We start from the raw sequence: 18,823 nt of genomic DNA, 5'->3' as shown, positions 1-18,823 counted from the left end.
AACTAGAGAGATCCTACTTTCCATAATCCACCATCAAGAGAGGATTAAATTTGACATTATAAGATTGGCCCACTATCCAATGGTTCTAGGCATGCCTTGGTTACAGAAGCATAACCCCTACATCAATTGGGCAGCAGGCTCCTTGTTTCTTGGTTCTGAGCATTGTATGTCCCACTGCTTATCCCTAGATACCTTACCAAGGTCCTATGAAGACTCTCAAGAAACTCAGCAAAGTCCAGTCACTGTTTCTAACATCATCCGGATTCCCAGGGCCTATCAGACTTACATAGATGTATTCGCGACAGCCATTGTTCAAGCTCTTCCACCACACAGACCTGCGGATTGTGCCAATCGATACTGAACCTTCAGCAGTAATCCCTTTCGGGAGAATGTTTATTTTATCAGAACCTGAAAAGAGGGCTGTCCGGGAATACCTGGACACCAACTTGGAAAATGGAACTATACGACCATCCAAGTCCCCGGTGGGCGCTTCTCTTTTTTTCGTCCCCAAGAAGGATTCCAAGGAGCTAAGACCATGCCTAGATTACCGTGGCCTTAACCAGTGGACTCTCAAGGATCGTTAACCATTGCCTCTCATCTCCGACATCCTGGAAGCAGTCAGAGGTGCAGTCGCCTTCACAAAATTCGATCTCAGGGGTGCCTACCATCTTATTCGTATAAAGGAAGGAGACAAATGGAAAACAGTCTTTAGAACACCCTTTGGCCACTTTGAATACTTGGTTATGCCCTTTGGACTTGCTAATGCCCCAGCAATCTTCCAACGTTTTATGGATTGGGTGTTTTCTGATATGCTGTTCCTCTTTGTCATTGTATATCTGGAGGACATACTGATATACTCCAAGGACCAACTGAAACATGAAGAGCACGTAAAGACAGTCTTACAACGTCTACGTGAACATAAGCTCCTGGCTAAACCCGAGAAGTGTCTTTTCCATGTATCAACTGTTCACTCACATGTATCTCAGATTCGTTCTTAGCCCAAAAGGAATTGGAATGGACCCCTCAAAGGTTGATTCCATTCTATCCTGGCCTATTCCAACCACTGTAAAACAAATTAAATCCTTCCTAGGGCTTGCTAACTTCTACCGGAAATTTATACCAGCATTTTCTGAGATTGTGCATCCTATTGTTACTTTGTTAAAGAAAGATACCCCCTTTCGATGGTCCTCAGCCCAAGATTCAGCGTTCCTGCGGTTGAAGTCAGAGTTCACACAAGCTCCCATCCTAGCTCAACCCGGCATTGATCGACCTGTTCTTGTCGAAACTGATGCCTCCAACTACGCCATTGGGGCAGTCCTGAAACAGAAACTTAGTGACAAGTTAGAAAACCCCATCGCCTATCTCTCTCACACCTTGACCACCAGTGAAACTCATTATTCCGTCCTGGAAAAGGAATTGCTAGCCATCCGTTAAGCCTTCACTGATTTGCGTCATCTTCTTTTGGGAGCCAAACACCCGGTACAATTCCGCACGCACCATTGGAATCTTCAAGTCCTGCAATCCCTAGAATGTAGAAACAGTCGTCAAGCCCATTGGGCCTTCTTTTTTGCCCAATACCAATTTCAAATCCATCATGTCCCTGGAACACATAACATTATAGCCAATGCCTTATCCAGACATCCTGATTATGAAACCCTTGAAGATCGGACCTTTTCTAAGATGTTTCCCCAGACAATATTTGTTGCCCATGCAATTACCCTCCTGGAGGATAGTCGAATTCAAACTCAGTCCTCTGAACCTTGGAAGGAGTTTAAGAGAAAAAAATCGATGGAATCTCAAAACAAAGGACGGATACCTGTTCAAGGACAATCGCTTGGTCATTCCCACTCCTGGACTGAGACAAAAGATCACAAGCCTATGCCATGATACTTTCCATTCAGGACATCGTGGCATCACCAACACTCTCCATCTAATACAAATACAGTTTTGGTGTCCAAAGATGAAGGATGATATCAAGATCCATATCCAGACATGTGCAGTCTGCAATCAAAACAAGCATGATAACAAAAGACCAGCAGGTCTCCTGCTCCAAACAGCAATACCAACAAGACCCTGGGAAATCATTGCCACGGATTTTATCGTGGAACTACCCTCTTCCAGGGGCTACACAACTATAATGGTTACAATTGATTTGTTCACTCATATGGCTCATTTTACACCTTTATACAAACTGCCATCCTCATCTGAACTTGCTGGAATTTTCCTGGAACACATATTCCGGCTTCATGGGCTACCTTCCAAGATCATTTCTGAGCGAGGACCCCAGTACATATCCCAGTCCTGGAAACAGTTGTGTCGTATATTGGGAATCCAACGTACCTTGTCTTCGGGTTATCACCCACAGACCAATGGAGCCACTGAACGTGTAAACCAAACCCAGGAACAGTATCTTCGTTGCTTTGCCACCAAGGTCCAGGATGATTGGTCACTCTTAATACCTGTGGCCGAATTCGCATACAACAATTCAGATCATTCAACTACCAAAACCAGTCCTTTCTTCTGTAGTCAAAGATTTCATCCTTCAGTCCTACCGACCATTCTTCCACACCCTACCCAAGTTCTTGCGGGTGATTCCTGGATTGAAACACTAATTAATGGGCACAAAGAAGCAAAGGAACACCTAGAAAAGGCTCGAAGAGACGTTAAACATTATGCTGACTCCAAAGGAAGACCTGGGCCTTCCTATTCAGTAGGTGATAAAGTCTGGTTATCCTCGAAACTCCTTCCCCGTCACCTACAACCAAATAAATTGGCTCCCAGGTATTACGGGCCCTTTTCTATAAAAGAAATCGTCAATCCAGTGGCCTTTTGACTCCGACTACCAAAATCATGGAAAAGGATCCATCCAGTCTTCCACACCTCTCTGTTAAAACCATATGTTCAGCCCTCTCAAACTGCTCCAAGATCTACCCAAGTGATTGTCATTGACCAACTCGAATATGAGGTCTCCAGAATCTGTGACTCTAGGTACCGACGTAGTCAATTACAATATTTGTTCGAGGAAAAGGTTATCCTCCCAGTGAATGCACTTGGGAACCCATGTCAAACATGAATGCACCCAGGCTGATTCAAAGATACCATCTTATCCATCCCGGCAAACCCAGAGGACCTGGGCTTCAGAGGAGGCATACTGTCATGAACCGTCGCCTTCGTCCTTTCTGGACTTCATGGTCCCTGACCCATAGGGGATTGAATGCAGTAATCCTTCCAACATGGCCACCTGATACGGAACGCTGCATGCCAGTCCTTGCGCTCCACGCTGTGCGTTCTACTAAACAGATACGCCCCCGCGGCTCTGCGCGTCTCAACGCTACCGCTTGCTGTAGTTGGATGTGTGTTACCGGAGTTCGTTCGGGGCTTTCTTCTGAATCCTGTTTCCCGGTTCCTTGAACCTCCCTTCCTTTCTTCCTTTCCTCAAAACTTACCTTCGAACTTCCTGGATTTTTGCCTGCGCTCGGGTCACGGCGTTCCGTGTCTCCGAGCTCGGACATTGTTCCTTCCTTGTCTCCGTCCTGGACTTCTGAACGTATCCTGGAGTTGGATTGTCATCCTCACGCTGGAATCCGAAGACCAGCACACAGGTTTATACAAATCCCGGACCGTGTGAAAGAAGTCACCAAAGAAGGTCTCAAGCAAACAACAAAAACAGTTGAGAAGGGGAGAGACTTGTGACAATAATGCTCTATGCCTTTATGCAAATTGACAGACTTGGGTCCTATGAAGTGATACCTTGTTGTGTGACCTGGCCTGGGGCCATGCCCTTTTTCCCACTGCTCGGAGAAGAGTGTTCCCCCAGTATTTTGTTTACATTTCCAGCACTGCTTCTAACAGACAACAAAACATAAATGTGAAAAACTATTCTAGTCCATAATAATACATTTTGTCAAAAAGATTTCCTGGTTCTGACTAACTACCGATATACACATAAGGGCACATGCTCCCCAACTCAAACATGAAAAAGAAATATACAAAGAAAACTGGGTGTTTTATGGCTTAACATTGCAAAGAACAAACAGAAATAAAGTGCATATTACGTACAAGACAAACACATTTTATGGTTCATTTATTTCAGTCATCAATTCCATTACAATTCATCAGTTATGCAAATGTGAAGGCACTGGTTCACTGATTTCAGCTGTCGGTTCACAGATTCTTCCACCAGCCTTCATCAGGGCCACCTTTTCCCATTTAAGGTTCTTCCTATTTTGCACATGATGGGGTAAATCAATTAAGCTTGACCGAATAAACTGAATATTGTGAAAACATGTTCCTGATTTTTGGCCTTGCTGTCCCGGATTTAGCTGTTCTTTTTGGAGAAGTGCGTTTTATTCTACTTACTGACAGGGTAGCAAAAACATTTTGGTTAGGATTGTTGTAGATCGAACATGTTTATGAATGTGCGTCTTAGTGATGCCCATGTGCTCCTTTTGTATGCTTGTGGCATTGTGATTTGCTGAAATAGGAACATTATGTGTGCACCGTAGTTGCTACTTAGTGCCTCTGCTGTCAAATTAATTAAAAGAATCAGAGGTGTCCCAGACTTGACAGAACATTGTTGTGCTCTACCTTTTTTTGTTTGAAGCCTATGCCTGTTATATGATAGGTCATTTATAACCTGCTGAAGGTCCAAAATACCTTCAGCTATCCCTCCGCAAATACCTCCCCTCTCGAGCTCTTCGCTCCTCTACCTCCAACTCCCTCAGGGTCAGTCGTTTTTCAAAGAAACAAGCTGGGGGTAGAACTCTGTCTTCGGATGGGGCCTCCCTCTGGAAAAGCCTCCCTGCCACTCTAAAACTTGAGGAGAACCATCTCCAGTTCTGGAAGCACCTCAAGACCTTCCTCTTTTCTTCTGCCTTCGCTCCCCCTCTCCTCTGCTGATCTGTTCTCTCTTGGCACTGTGCACCTGGCCACCCTCTGTCCTTCGGTCCCAGGTACCTGCTCACCCTGCCACTCTCCTGCACTGCCTCCAGGCCACCCCTTGCACTGGGGTCTGTATCTGTACCCATACAGCCCCCCTTTTTCTTCCTGCACTTATCAGACCTAACCTGTCTGCTGCCTTAAACCTAGCACTTGCAAATTGCAGGCTGAATTACCACTGTTTGTTGCCTTTATTATTTATTTATTGTTATTTATCTGTTTCTCCTCTGCTTCACACTTTCCACTTCTCCCCCTTCCATGCACTTTTCCCCTGCCCCCTCTCCCATGCACCTGCACGTTCTCAATGTCACTGGGCCTAGTAAGATTGCTGTTTTGTTCTCCCCTGTTCCCCACCCTTGCCTTGTCGCTTTCTGAAACACTTGTGTACGAGCGCGATAGAAATAAAATATCAATCAATTATCAATCAAAAAACGCACTTAATACCCAGAGGTTTCTAAGCGCGGACCCCGGGATGTGTTGATCCGTGTGGTCTTGCTTCCAAGGTGAGTGCGATGCCCCCTGGCTATTCTCCCGAGACAAAAGAGCCTGTTTGTGTTAAGTACTTAAATGACAATGATCACTTGCAGTGGTGGAACCTACTTAATATCCTTCAGTCATGGCATGGAGTTTCTTGGGATAATGAAGCTTTACTTGACACATGACAGCCAAACTCTATTGACTTTGCCATTGCATACTTCAATTTCTTGTGGACCCTGCCAGAGCTGATGCCCCCTTTTCTTCAATGTGCTTTAATTCAAGTTCATCACTTTGCATTGTGTGTCTTTTTCAGTGCCCACGTGGCAACTCTATACCAGGGTGAGAGACATCTGCGGTCGAGTTACCGCCACGTGATGTGGATTAATCTAAGAGATGCTAGAAAGGCAGTGCTTACAGAAATAAGGATCTTGACTTCAGGCGGATCAACTTTGTGTAGGTGTCCACTACCATCACTAGATTTAGATAAAAATGAATAAGCATGGCAAAAGATGAAAGGAGTTACTGTTAAGAAGCTAAAAGTGCATAGTAGGCTTGTCGGGAAATAAAAAGAGGAGAGTCTCCTGGACTCACGTACTCTCCCTATAACCTCACAGCACCCACCCACAAGCCAGCTCAACACGGGTCGCTAGCATGGACTCAGCCACCACTACCCACCTTCCTATTGGCTAAAATGCACACACGCATTCTAAACCCCAGTGACGAATCTCCCACAGACTTCGGGCCCCCTAGGGCGGTCGCCTACAGCGCTTTGAGACCATGCCAATGGGAATAGGTGCTGTACAAATGCCATATTGCATTACATTACATCACATTTCTACATTGTGGTACCAGATGATGTCACTGAATGGGCCAGAGCAAAATCACGGGCTGTTAATTAAGTGCAAAGATGCTCAGCAGTAGTGCAAAGTCCAGTCCAAAAACCAACGGAAGACAGGGGAGATAAGGCCTAAACCGAAGATAAGAAACATAGCAGGCATCAGAACCATCTCACCTCAATGCAACGCACGGAAAAACATTTCACTGCATTTTTATTCACTGTTTCTTTTCTCAATGTGTGGCTTATTCTGCACAATTCGTCAAATTACATACATTTTTTGTTTCTTTTCAAATGTGTTCTAATGATTTTGTTTTTAATGCTAATCCTTCCTTCACCAACTATTAAAAGGGGGACCCTGGGTGATCCCTTTTTTGCCCCCTACTAACCGCTTCTGCCCTTGCCATTCTGTGGTGCTTTATGGAGTCTTCCTGTTTTCCATTAGTGCGCCCTGCATTCACTTCCTATTTAAAAAATAAAAATATATCAACACTTTAAGGATAATGTTAAAATGCTTTGTTTTTGTTAAACACTAATATTTGAGTAATTTCCGCTTTTTGTATTGCTCCCAGTGAATGTATTGTCAATTACATGTCCTTGCATTAACCTTGCCTTTGAACTAGTTGTGTTTCAATGTGTTGTCTAAAGTCATTACACGCCTGGTTCCGCCACTGCAGTATCCTTTGCACTGACCGGCGGATAGGGGGAGGGGGGGTAGGGGGAGCGATGCATTGCTCTGTCACAGGGGTCTGCAACCTTTAGCTCACCAGATGTTTTGGACTGGGTTTGTGAACATCAAGGGACTGTAACACTTTCTCTTTTTAGTTCAGCCACGTTGCATTAACGCTTGATCTAAAACTAGATTAATGATTGTGGAAGAGGGCCTTCTCTTCACTATAGTGTTGTAGCTGCTCGGGTGTCTCTTGTTCATGAATTTTGGCTTCGATTGGAAGGTCGGAGATGGTAATTAGAGAGGTCACTGACGTACCCGTTCGATTTCTTTAGCAGTGAGGTGATGGCACGTTTTTGGACAGGCTATGGTACAATGAGCAGCAAATGATCTATGTTAGTTGTGTCCTGAGCGTTGAGATTTGGTTTTTGATGAGACTGGGTGGTGTGATGAAGCAACCTTGCAGTGTCATTATCACGCCTGCAAATTACATCACCACGTCCTTCAAACCAGCTATAATCCATAGAATAATATGGTCATGATTTGGAAGCCTAATTTGTGCAACCCACCATTCAGGGACTACAACTCCCAGAATTGCCTTTAGTATCATGGGGAAGACCTGGAATGGATCCGGGAGAGCCAGCTATGGATGTGGGAGGAAGAGAACTATGGGGAAACCCTGGTGATTTCCCTGAGGTCAGGGGAACATGAGAGAACATGATCTAAGCCCACGTTCCAAGGACCCAGTTAACAAACAACACTGAAAAGAACGGCATCTCTCATAATGCCACTCTTCTACAGGGAACACCTGGTCCACACTTACAGATTAGGGGTCAGGGGAACTCTGGGAGTACCTGGGCAACCTGCAGAAGTGCTCTCATTCCCCAAAGAGGACAGTCATAACCAACTCACACCACACATCCGTGTCTTACCCAGAGTGGCAGAAGGAAGTACAGCCCTCAGCCCTGTAACAAGCAAACAGCCAAAGCAAACCCCACTTCTTCCCCACACTCAACAGCGACCCGAAAAGGGGAGTGATCATGTCTCCCACACAGCTGCAGACACAATGGAGGAAAAGAATCCCTTACAGACCATTGCCTGTCTAAAATGAATGAGAGAAACACCAAAACCAAACAACATGCATGGGTGTGATGCTGGAAATGCATTGGAGGGATAGGGCCTCCCTATCCTTGTCCTGTAGTCCTTTTTCATTTGTGTTCTGTATTGTTTTCTGCCCAGGAGTCCATGTGGGACTCCTGGCAGTGCAGCTCTTCCTGTTTTTGGTTTGGTGTACAGACCCATGGGATACCCTTATGGCACCCATGGGTGGGGGTGCAACTCTGAGCCCCTAGTGTATGTTTAAAGGGCACCTCTGTGTGGCCCACAGAGCAGGGTATGGCCTGGTGGCAGCTCCATGCTGAATTTGACAGGTGCTCTGAGTAGCCTCCATTTTGGGATACCCAGGCCCTGGCATTGGAATCAGTTGATTCCTGATAGGAAACAAGATGGCCCCTGTGGCCTCTTGCTTTCCATTGACTGTTACCTTGTGTTCCCAAAGTCCTGGGAAGCCCTGACTCTGTCCCTTCCCCCTGACTGGCTGTTGGGTGGAAGTTCCATATATGGTGTTGTTGTGAAGTCCAGGCCAGAATGGCTGGAGCCTTCCTAGTCACTGTATGCTGTGGGTACACCCTGTGGGTGGGACCTGGGTGAATGGAGTTTGTGACGAATATACACTTCTTGTTGTGGATGTCTAGTTTCTGGTGTTTGACACAATGACTGAGACAGCCCTGCCCGAAACTGGTATTAATGCAGTGTGGAGTGTTGAATGGCTGGATACTTGTCCCAATACACATAACTTGTTGTGAGTGTCTGGAAAGAAGTGATGCACTATGCACCTGATTGGCTGCCTGCCTGCATGAATGCCCTTCTGACCGATTGGTTGCCTGAGTGTGACCCAGCATAATGAATGGGAGATCAGCTAGTATATCTGGGGGCCTCTCACTGCTAGAATTCGTGTTCAGAAGCTGAAGAGAAACTGGAGTTGAAACTGAAGCTTAACCTTGAAGCCCTGCTGGAAGAGTAGTCTTACTGCTGCTCTACTTCGTCGATCTGAAAGCTGCTGTGCCTCCAAGGACTCACCCAGAGAGGACCTGGTTAGGCGCCCTCTTCCAGAGCTACGAGGGACCATCGTGCACCAGCTGATCTTTGCCAGCGCTCCCTGGTAGACATACCTATGACAGGCTGCTGACCGGAGATGGGGGCCGCTGCGGAATCACAAGGAAAAGCGCCCGGACACTGTTGTCCAACACCGTCGACGACCGCCATCGCTGACCGGAGCCGCCGTGCTCCCTTTGCCTAAGTAACATTTGATCCAAGGACGCTCTCACCTCCACCGTTGACCGATTTGTCCCGCCGTAGAAAGTCGAGGCCGCCGATGCGCCGAGGAGCATCCGCCGGTGGGTTTCCGCCGCCTGACGACCGTAGAGATGCCGGACGACTTGACGCCCTTGCTGGGCCACAGTTCTTCACAATCTCTTTGCGGTCCTGAACTATCGACATCGAGGTGCCCCGCACGCCTCTTCCTTGCAGGACGCCAACGTTTTGTCCACGACGAGCACCCCTAGGAACGAAGCTGCCACCTCCACGTCGTCATTCAACCCTTTTCCTCGTGGGATATCGACGATCCGTGGCTCCTGCCTTAAAGGGAGCCGCTCAAGAAGGATCCGTCGACGACCCGACAACGAACTCTGCTATTCCAGGTACATTGGGTTGTAGAACTATTCTAGAAGGAAATAAGACTTCTAGAACAATATATGGACTGGGCATGTGATATATCTTTACTTTACAGGTTGCCGAGGTGGGGGGATCTCCACACAGAACTGTTTCTAAGTAACAGGGCCAGTATTCTGCCAATTGTTTCCTCCTATGTCTATTGTTGGTTACCTCTATTAATTGATTTGTGTGACATTTAACCAGGGTACAGTTGATGCACTTTAAAGGAATCTAATAATAATTGTGGTACCACTTAGCACTGTATGTATTTGCCATTGTAGATTCACTGAGCACAAAGTGAGTTATTGTGATTGTGAACATAACCTTGAACTTAATTATATAAAGACTGTGTTTTAACTAATACAGTGTGTGGACATTCCTTTGTGGGGGCTTGGGGACTACACTGTACTTAAGAACCAGCCTGCATCACCTCCGGAGCAGCTAGGCCTTGATTGCTCGTCCATTGCTACCACAATAGAGAATCTTGGCTGGGGTCCTCTGTGCCTCTCCTCTACCATATAGAGAGCAGAAGTACAGATACCCCCTCCAGTCTTTACAATGGGGAACTGTTTTGTGGACTTCTGAAGAATTGTCAGAACTCACTGACTGGCCTGTTGGTCACAATGGAGAGCCAGAAGGAACTCTGGGGAAGTGGGAACCCACAGCAACGGGGGAGAGCAGCATCTGCAGCCAATCCAGCAAGGAGAGCTTTCTGGAGAGACAGTCAATGCGGTGGCTGGGCCACATGAAGACTTTGTCTCAAGGGTCGGGCTACAAAGAATACCAGTGACTGAGCAGCCCCCAGCATAGCAGTGAAAGGGAGATCAGCAGTGAAAACCTGGCGAGTTACACTGCAGGAAGAAGGAGTGTTGGAGGGGGCTAGAGGTACACACAGAAGGTGCTGGTGGCAAAGCAGGAGCAAAGAGTTTGGCGAGCGGTGGCCAGAGGTCAGCAGAGAAGGTTGGGGGTGTTGAAGAGTAAAGGTCAGTGGAGATAAACACCAGGTGTCTTGAGGAGAAGATGAAGGGTAACCAGGAGTTGGATAGTAGGAGGAATCAGTAGGAGAGAAGAGGAGGTACATGTAAATAAGGAGGTGTATTATCAAGTGGAATGAGAAGGAGGTGACTGAGAACCAGGAGGTGATGAGGGGAAGGAGAAGGAGAGTCAGGAGGATTAGTTTGGAGGATACAACAAGGGAGAAGAGGAGTACATTTGTAGAGAGGTGGAGAAAGATAGACAAGAAAAGGAGATGACTAGAGGTGGATCATTTAAGGTTGTAGGGGAGGAGTTTACAAGCCTAACATTGAGAGGTGTTCATGGAGTAGGAAAAGTACAGTAAAGTGATGAGGCATTGAGGTTGGGGAGGATGAGAAAGAGATGGACATAGAGAGTGAGAGAGAGACAGAGAGAGAGAGAGAGAGAGAGAGAGAGAGAGAGAGAGAGAGAGTGGGAGAGGGAGAGAGAGAGGGAGAGGGGGACACGCCAGAAGGAACTGGAAAGGTCCCCTTAGGTACAAGTCCAATGCAAATCCCCAGGGGCTTATTTCCATATTGCCCAGCCCTAGCTCCTGCCACTTCCCAGCTCCAAGACCTAGATGAAGAGGGCTACCAGCAGTCAAGGACAAGAAGCAGATGACCTGAATCTATTGGTCGAAGAGCCGAATAGAATGTGGGTACACTTAAACCCCCAGAACGGAATGTAGCATTCAACCCATACCTATCAATTACCCAGAGATGGCATGATCTCAGGCTGTTGAGTCCGTTTCGCCATCCAGAGAAGTAGCCCAACATATCCTATTCTGCTTTGTACCTGTTTGCCTCTAGAAGCATGGATACCTGTCCATTGTTCACCTTGGGGTCAAGCGTACATCATTTCTTCAGTTCATATTTATTGGGTCGTGGGAAAGGAGAGAGTCCCAATTGAAGTACATTTAAACATGGAGATCCCATCTAGATGCTGCAGACTCCAGTCTCAACCGCTTCTGCCCAGGTTTGGACCTGCAACCAAGATTAGCTGTACTTTGGTCCCCAATTAAAATCCATGAAACCTGGTGGTAGTAATATTACATTTGTCATACCTCCCGCCCAACCAAACAAACAAATTAAATAATATTGCTCATATCTATATTGAGAGTATTTGCTTCATAGTAGATGAGTCCAAATCTGTAAACAGTGGATGCAGATAAAAAAGTTCCTAAATTTGGCAAAGTCTGGAGATCACACACAAGAGTCTTACAGAAGAACAACAAGAGATTCAGGATCCTGCAGCAGAGCTAAAGTTCCTCTCAGTACCTTATATATAACTGAGCCTCCCTTGCCTGTGCATCCCAAATGCTGGTGTCATTCAGCCTGGACAACCACAAACAGGAACTGATGGGAGTACAGGGGTGTCTGAGAATGAATCAAGGTTGAGGCAGCTCCTGAAGAGGGTAAAAGGGTTCTTTAGGAGTGTAGTGTAACTAATCCCCAAAGGAAAACCCAAGGGGAACAAGTACAGGGTTCAAACTCGGCTGCCACAGAGATTTTGCTGGGAGTATCAACTTGTGAATTCTATAGGTAAAACCTGGGACACAGAGGCCCTATACTATTAACATGGACATAAAGTAGATCTGGTTCAATCCACTTTGGAGAGTAGTATCCTGGACCAGTGGGAAACCAAAGCAAAGGCAAGAATGGAGGGGTGACAGGTGCTTCAAACCAGAATTCTGCTGAGGAAGTCATCCCAGTATATCCAAGCCACCAGAAACTCCCAAGCATTTAAAACCTAAGACAGTTCCACTCCCTGAGCTTAACTAAATTGTACTAGTACCCATTGGTGTACATATGAGGAGCTTGCAGAAAAAGGGCTATTGGAAGACAATGTTTTTGGGGAACCCCTACTGGTAGAGGATGTTTGCTGTGTAATGATGACCCAACGTAACATGGGGAAAGTCTATTTTATGCACAGCAATATCTTAAAAACTTTTCTCTGGGCAACAACTCCAGCTCCCCAGCAGGTTTTAGATGAGAGAGTGATATGATCGGTCAGAAGCCCAGAGAAAGACATCTGTCAATGGAGAACCTGTGTGGTAATAGCCTATGATATATTAACATAGTGACTAAGTGAAACCCCAGAAGGGGGCCACAGACAAAATCTTGCCTGCATAGAAGAAGAAAAAACCTACCTTAATCAGGGCAATAGTAAGCACATCATGCAGAGAAAACAACATCTTCTAATTCAGGTATTTCAGATGTAGATAAAAGACCTAACAGATTCAGGTTATTACCAAAGCGGGATTCGAACCAGCTTCATCCCTCCATCTCTAAGAAGATCTAAGGACAAGTGAATCATTTGTTGCCTGCATTGAACAACACAAGTCTGAACCAGCCTATAAATCTAGTCCTATACTACCAACAGGAATTTCCTTTTGATTTTGCTCTCATACCCACACTACCAGACAGGTTTATATTGGTAGCAACTTCAGTGATTTTGAACGGTGGTTCGACCAAACTCGCCGGATCGACGAGTAGAGACTTCCCATCTTCTTTGTCACAGACAGGTTATTATATCTGCAGAGGTTCCCATCATCATGTGCATGTGTTTTGGAAAACGTGACAGACAGACACCAAGAGAGACTTGGAGAACACCTGCATTAAGAAAGCCGACAGTGTTTCTTTGTAAACATAAGCAATGAGAACATCAAGGTGTTGGAATTCAGAAGAGAAGACATGCTGAGAACCCCTAAGACGGAGAACTGACATTTTGGCCATCATGAAATGGACCTGTGAAGGACATCCTGGGGCCTCCAAGCCAGTTAGAACCCAGAAAGATATATTCCCAGACCACATCACCCTGCCCTTTTGGGGACCCCAGGATTCAGAGCCAACCAAGATTTCCCCTCGGTGTCAGTTGGAAAATTTGGAACTCATCCAGGACAGTCAACTATGATTAAATATGAAAAGGACTACAGAGAAACCCCAGTCAGGTTCCTGAAGTAAGGAGGGACGTGGGAAAACATCATCCGATCCCAAGTTACCTAGACCCAGATAACAAATTGCTCTGAGAATAAGTACATCTCCCATTATCCCACTCTTCAACAAGTGGAAGACCGGAACTGAACTGGGGAGACTCATTTAGAGATTTGTAGACAGGAAGACTATGAGGAGGGCATGAAAACCCCATAGAAGTCCTTTCCACCTCCCCAAAGTAGACATGCATGGTACAATTTCACCCCTCACTCATGTGATGAATCTGATGAAGTCATCACAGATTTCCCAGTGGTAATCTCCTTCCACGTGGCCAGGGGATGGCAGCTGCTGCCTGATCCTGACCCTGGGGGCAGCTATATGAGGGAGGATCACGTGGGGGGAGACAACCTCCGGGTAGATGTCATGGCTTCATCGGGTGAGACATGGTATCCCCCATTTCCCCTTGAAAATAACCCTCCCATGTCTAATGTCCTCAGGGATTATTGTAATACATCTACTCATTCCCCTGTGAAGAATAGGGAAAATATTTTCTCCAGACCTGTAGGCAAACCTAGTAGAAAAATAGGGCACCTGGCGGAGTCCTGATTTACCCAGGTGGGTACATGTATAATTACGAAAAATATATAATCAGGATGAAAGATCCTACAAGCGATAGTGTCGTTCTGTATATGTATATTTATTTCAAAATGACACAGAACATTTTTGGTGATTTGACAATTACTTTACAGTACTTTCGATAAGCACGAATGTTTGAAAAACAAACGGACAAGAGTGATTGTAAATAGTGGTAACACAGGTAAATGTCGACCTCAGAGGTATTGAGTTCAAAACTCCACATGGAGGCACATTCCCAAGGCAGATGAGGTAGGAAGGATCTACTATTAAGGGAAGGTGCGCCTGAGACTGAAAAATGGTCCCAGGCGTAGTTCACACAAGGTGTACACAACAGTTTTTACAAAACATACACGAGATGGGGATGGACATAGACAGGCTTCAATCAAGCCCTATTTTTGGCTGAAACACACCTGTGTCGATCCCCGTGATACAACTGTACCATCCCCCTCTCGTGTATGTTTTGTAAAAACTGTTGTGTATACCTTGTGTGAACTATGTCTGGGACCATTTTTCAGTCTCAGGCGCACCTTCCCTTAATAGTAGGTCCTTCCTACCTCATCTGCCTTGGGAATGTGTCTCCATGTGGTGTTTTGACCTCAATACCTCTGAGTCGACATTTACCTGTGTTACCACTATTAACAATCACTCTTGTCTGTTTGTTTTTCAAACTTTCGTGCTTATCAAAAGTACTGTAAAGTAATTGTCAAATCACCAAAAATGTTCTGTGTCATTTTGAAATAAATATACATATACAGAACCACACTATCGCTTGTAGGATCTTTCATCCTGTAGGCAAACCTTGTAACATTGGTCTGCCTTGGGAAACCTATGAAGCTACCTCCACCAGAACCACCTATAAATCATCCAAGACTGATTTGCCGTTTAAAACCATTGAAAATACGGTTCCAAGTTCTTCAATCCAATCTTCAAAGATTTACTTTGTTCCCAAAATTACCAAAATACTGGGATGACGAAGAGGGATCTAGGAATGCAGAGTGAAGGAGGCCCCAAGACCAGCGAGCGCTCTAGTTGTTGCTCGCATACACCTGTGCCAGTGAAATTTAAAGAACTGAATCAGAGAGTCTGCAGCTTCTGCTACTGCTGATGGGAGAGAGCTGAACCTCTCCATGAGGACCGTCAAAGTGAAAGGATAAGACTGGCATGGTGGAGCCAGGTGACTCACCAAGGAAGAAAGAAGCTGCTGTGAGATCAAGACACTGTGAGGGAATGCCATGAGCCGGCGAGAGACTTCTGGGCATTCGCAGGTGACCAAAAGCAGCGATTCACTTACCAGAGCCCCAAATGAAGTAGACATGTCAAGTGGAAGCCACGAGAGACAGAAGAACTAATAGAAAGTGGTTGCGAGAAGGACACAGGGAGAGAACCTTCACCCACTGACCACGCGAGAATCCAGGAATGCTAACAAGAGCCAGCAAGTCTGCCTAAAGACAACAGGGAACCTTGGGCGTGTCAGTGGCTCTGCAAATGTAAACAAATGTAAATAAATCAACAGAAAGAGAAGAAGTGAAAAGATTGACTGTGAAAGGGGAATTGAATTGCAAGCAAAACATTTGCAGTTATCCATATGCATGCAGAGCAAGCACAGAGAATGCCCGAACAGGATAATATGTTAAGCAGACACATTATCCAATAAAATATATGTGCACCTCTGGAAGAGGGTTGAGAACCTGCATAATACAAGAAGTTCTGGCAGAAGAATATTCCAGGCAATTACCAGTGTGTGAATACGAGAAGCCCTGGCAGGAGAGAATACCAGGCAACTACAAGTGTGTGAATGCAAGATTCCCTGGCAGGAGAATATACCAGGCAATTACAAGTTTGTGATTACAAGAAGCCTTGCAGAGGAGTATACCAGACAGTCACATGAAGCCCTGAGAGGAATATCAGGACTAGAAAAAGGAACTGTGTTAACAATATTTCAGGTGTACTACAAAGCTAAACAGCTTTTTCAGCCAGTGTTGTTGTTGGTCAAGAAAGACACAAGGAACTATTGTGTGTGTAAAATGTCAGGGAGTAAAAAGGAATCTAGGCGGAGGGAACCACCCCCTGGATCAAGAACCTTTATCAATGGAGATCCTTTGTATTGCAGACATTGTATTCTTTCTTCATGAACACTTTTTGAAACCACGCAAGATTAAAGATATTTCCTTGTTCACCTTTTTATTATTATTTCATTTTTATAATGCGCTACACGCCTGTGGGCCTCAGACAAAGTAACAGAGGCATATATGAAGGTGAGTTAGCATACAGGAAGTTCCCAAGACGATGCATAATAACAGCGTCAGTGTTCAAAAGCCATTTGACAATTACATTAAATTGACACATATCTCCATTCTAACCAGGGTAGGAATTGCACAGGAAAAAGACAGAGAAGATCTCTGGCAAACTAGCTCATTAAACTCTGACATGTTCTGAAGCGAGTGTGGGAGACTAGCTGCAAAAACAGCCAATGCCTCACATAGGGTTAAGCAGCTGTCCAAATTAGTATATATGTCTTGCAATTTGCAGACTTTTTACGTTAGGGTTAGTATTGTGACTAGTGAAAAGAGCAGAGTCAAACTTCCATTACTCGCTCAAAAGGGTTCTTTCAGAATCATTTTCAGAAATATTTCAAATTTTAAATTTTGCGCATTCTTATTTTCCCATTATTGTCATGAACCGTCGCCTTCGTCCTTTCTGGTCTTTGTGGTCCCTGACCCATAGGAGATTGAATGCAGTAATCCTTCCATCATGGCCGCCTGATACGGAATGCTGCTTGCCAGTCCTTGCACTCCACGCTCTGGTTTCTACTAAACAGACACCCCCCCGCGGCTCTGCGCGTCTCAACGCTACCGCTTACTGTAGTTGGACGTGTGTTACCGGAGTTCGCTCGGGGCTTTCTTATGAATCCTTTTTCCCGGTTCCTTGAACCCCCCTCCTTCCTTCCTTTCCTCAAAACTTACCTTCGAACTTCCTGGATTTTCGCCCGCACTCGGGTCACGGCCTTCCGTGTCTCCGAGCTCGGACATTGTTCCATCCTGGTCTCCATCCTGGACATCTGAACGTATCCTGGAGTTCGATTGTCATCCTCACGCTGGAATCTGAAGACCAGCACACAGGTTTATACAAATCCCAGACCGTGCGAAAGAAGTCACCAAAGAAGGTCTCAAGCAAACAACAAAAACAGGTGAGAAGGGGAGAGACTTGTGACAGATTGAGACGCCTAAAAAACGATACAGACACAGAGATGGAAGCCACGGTTCAAGACCTCATGCAAGGCATGCAGGAACTAACCACAGAAGTCCAGAACCTTAAGGCTGAGAATGCTGCGTTAAAGCAGCTAGTCTTGTCACGTGACTTTGCAACTAAGGAAAGCGTGTTATTGGGAGGAGTAATGGACAAATATGATGGTTCTTCAAAGACCCTCCGTGCCTTCCTTGATTCATGTTTGGTACACTTCACCTTCAAGCCCTACTACTTTTCCACTCCTAGAGCAAAGGTGGGCTTCATGATCTCACACCTCACTGGTAATGCCTTGACCTGGGCAACCCCCTAGTCAATTCGGGCGACGCCCTCCTGGGTAATTATGATGGGTTTGTGGAAGCCCTAAAAGCCATGTTTGATCGCCCAGAGCAGGTTTACAGCGCTCAAGAACGCTTACTTGAATTTCAACAAGGATCGCAGGATATGCTTACCTATGTGAACCGCTTTAAACAACTTGTGAAGGAAGCTGATTGGTCTCAAGAACCTAGCTTCAAACTCTTCCGAAGAGGCCTGAATGAAGAAATAAAGGATGAGTTAGTCAGGGTAGCTCGCCCAAACTCCTTCCAGGCTCTTATGGACCTTTCCTTGCAAACCGACTTTCGAATCCAGGAAAGAAAGGCGGAAAAAAAGAAGTCTAAGTCAACCTTCCAAAAAGCTGCCACAGACCACTCAATCAGACCAGAGCCCACAGCTTCTCCAACCTCGAATCCAGAACCCATGCAACTGGGGGCCTTCCGTGGACCCATTACCCCACAAGAAAGAATGCGCTGGATTCACACTGGCTTATGCATGTTTGCGCCTCCGATAAACATCTCGTGAGAGAGTACCCTATTGCTCCTCCACGGCGTTCGGGAAACGCCAGCTCCCGATCCTAGATGGGGCACAGTTTCGGGAGAGAGATGTCTGCTCCACATCAATTCCTTCCTTGAACTCTCCTGGACAAAATAATCTTGTGATTCTACAGGCATTCCTATCGCCTTGCAAGAAAGAATCTTACCCCATCCTGGCATTGGTGGATTGCGGAGCCATGGGCATATTCATAGATCATGATTGGGTCACTTCTCACAACATACCACATGAAACATGAGAGAAAATGCAACCTGTAAAAGCTATTGATGGGAGACCCCTGTCTACGGGACCCATAACCCTCCAAACTATGTACAGAGCTTTGGTGCAAAGCGCTCTATAAATAAATAAATCAAATCAAATCAAATCAAACTAGAGAGATCCTACTTTCCATAAACCACCATCAAGAGAGGATTAAATTTGACATTATAAGATCGT

The sequence above is a fragment of the Ambystoma mexicanum genome, chromosome 14, assembly GCF_040938575.1.
Source record: "Ambystoma mexicanum isolate Mex_15411 chromosome 14, UKY_AmexF1_1, whole genome shotgun sequence".
NCBI classification, from domain to species: domain Eukaryota; kingdom Metazoa; phylum Chordata; class Amphibia; order Caudata; family Ambystomatidae; genus Ambystoma; species Ambystoma mexicanum.
The sequence above is the reverse complement of the archived record's forward strand: the minus strand, read 5'-3'. Positions refer to the sequence as shown.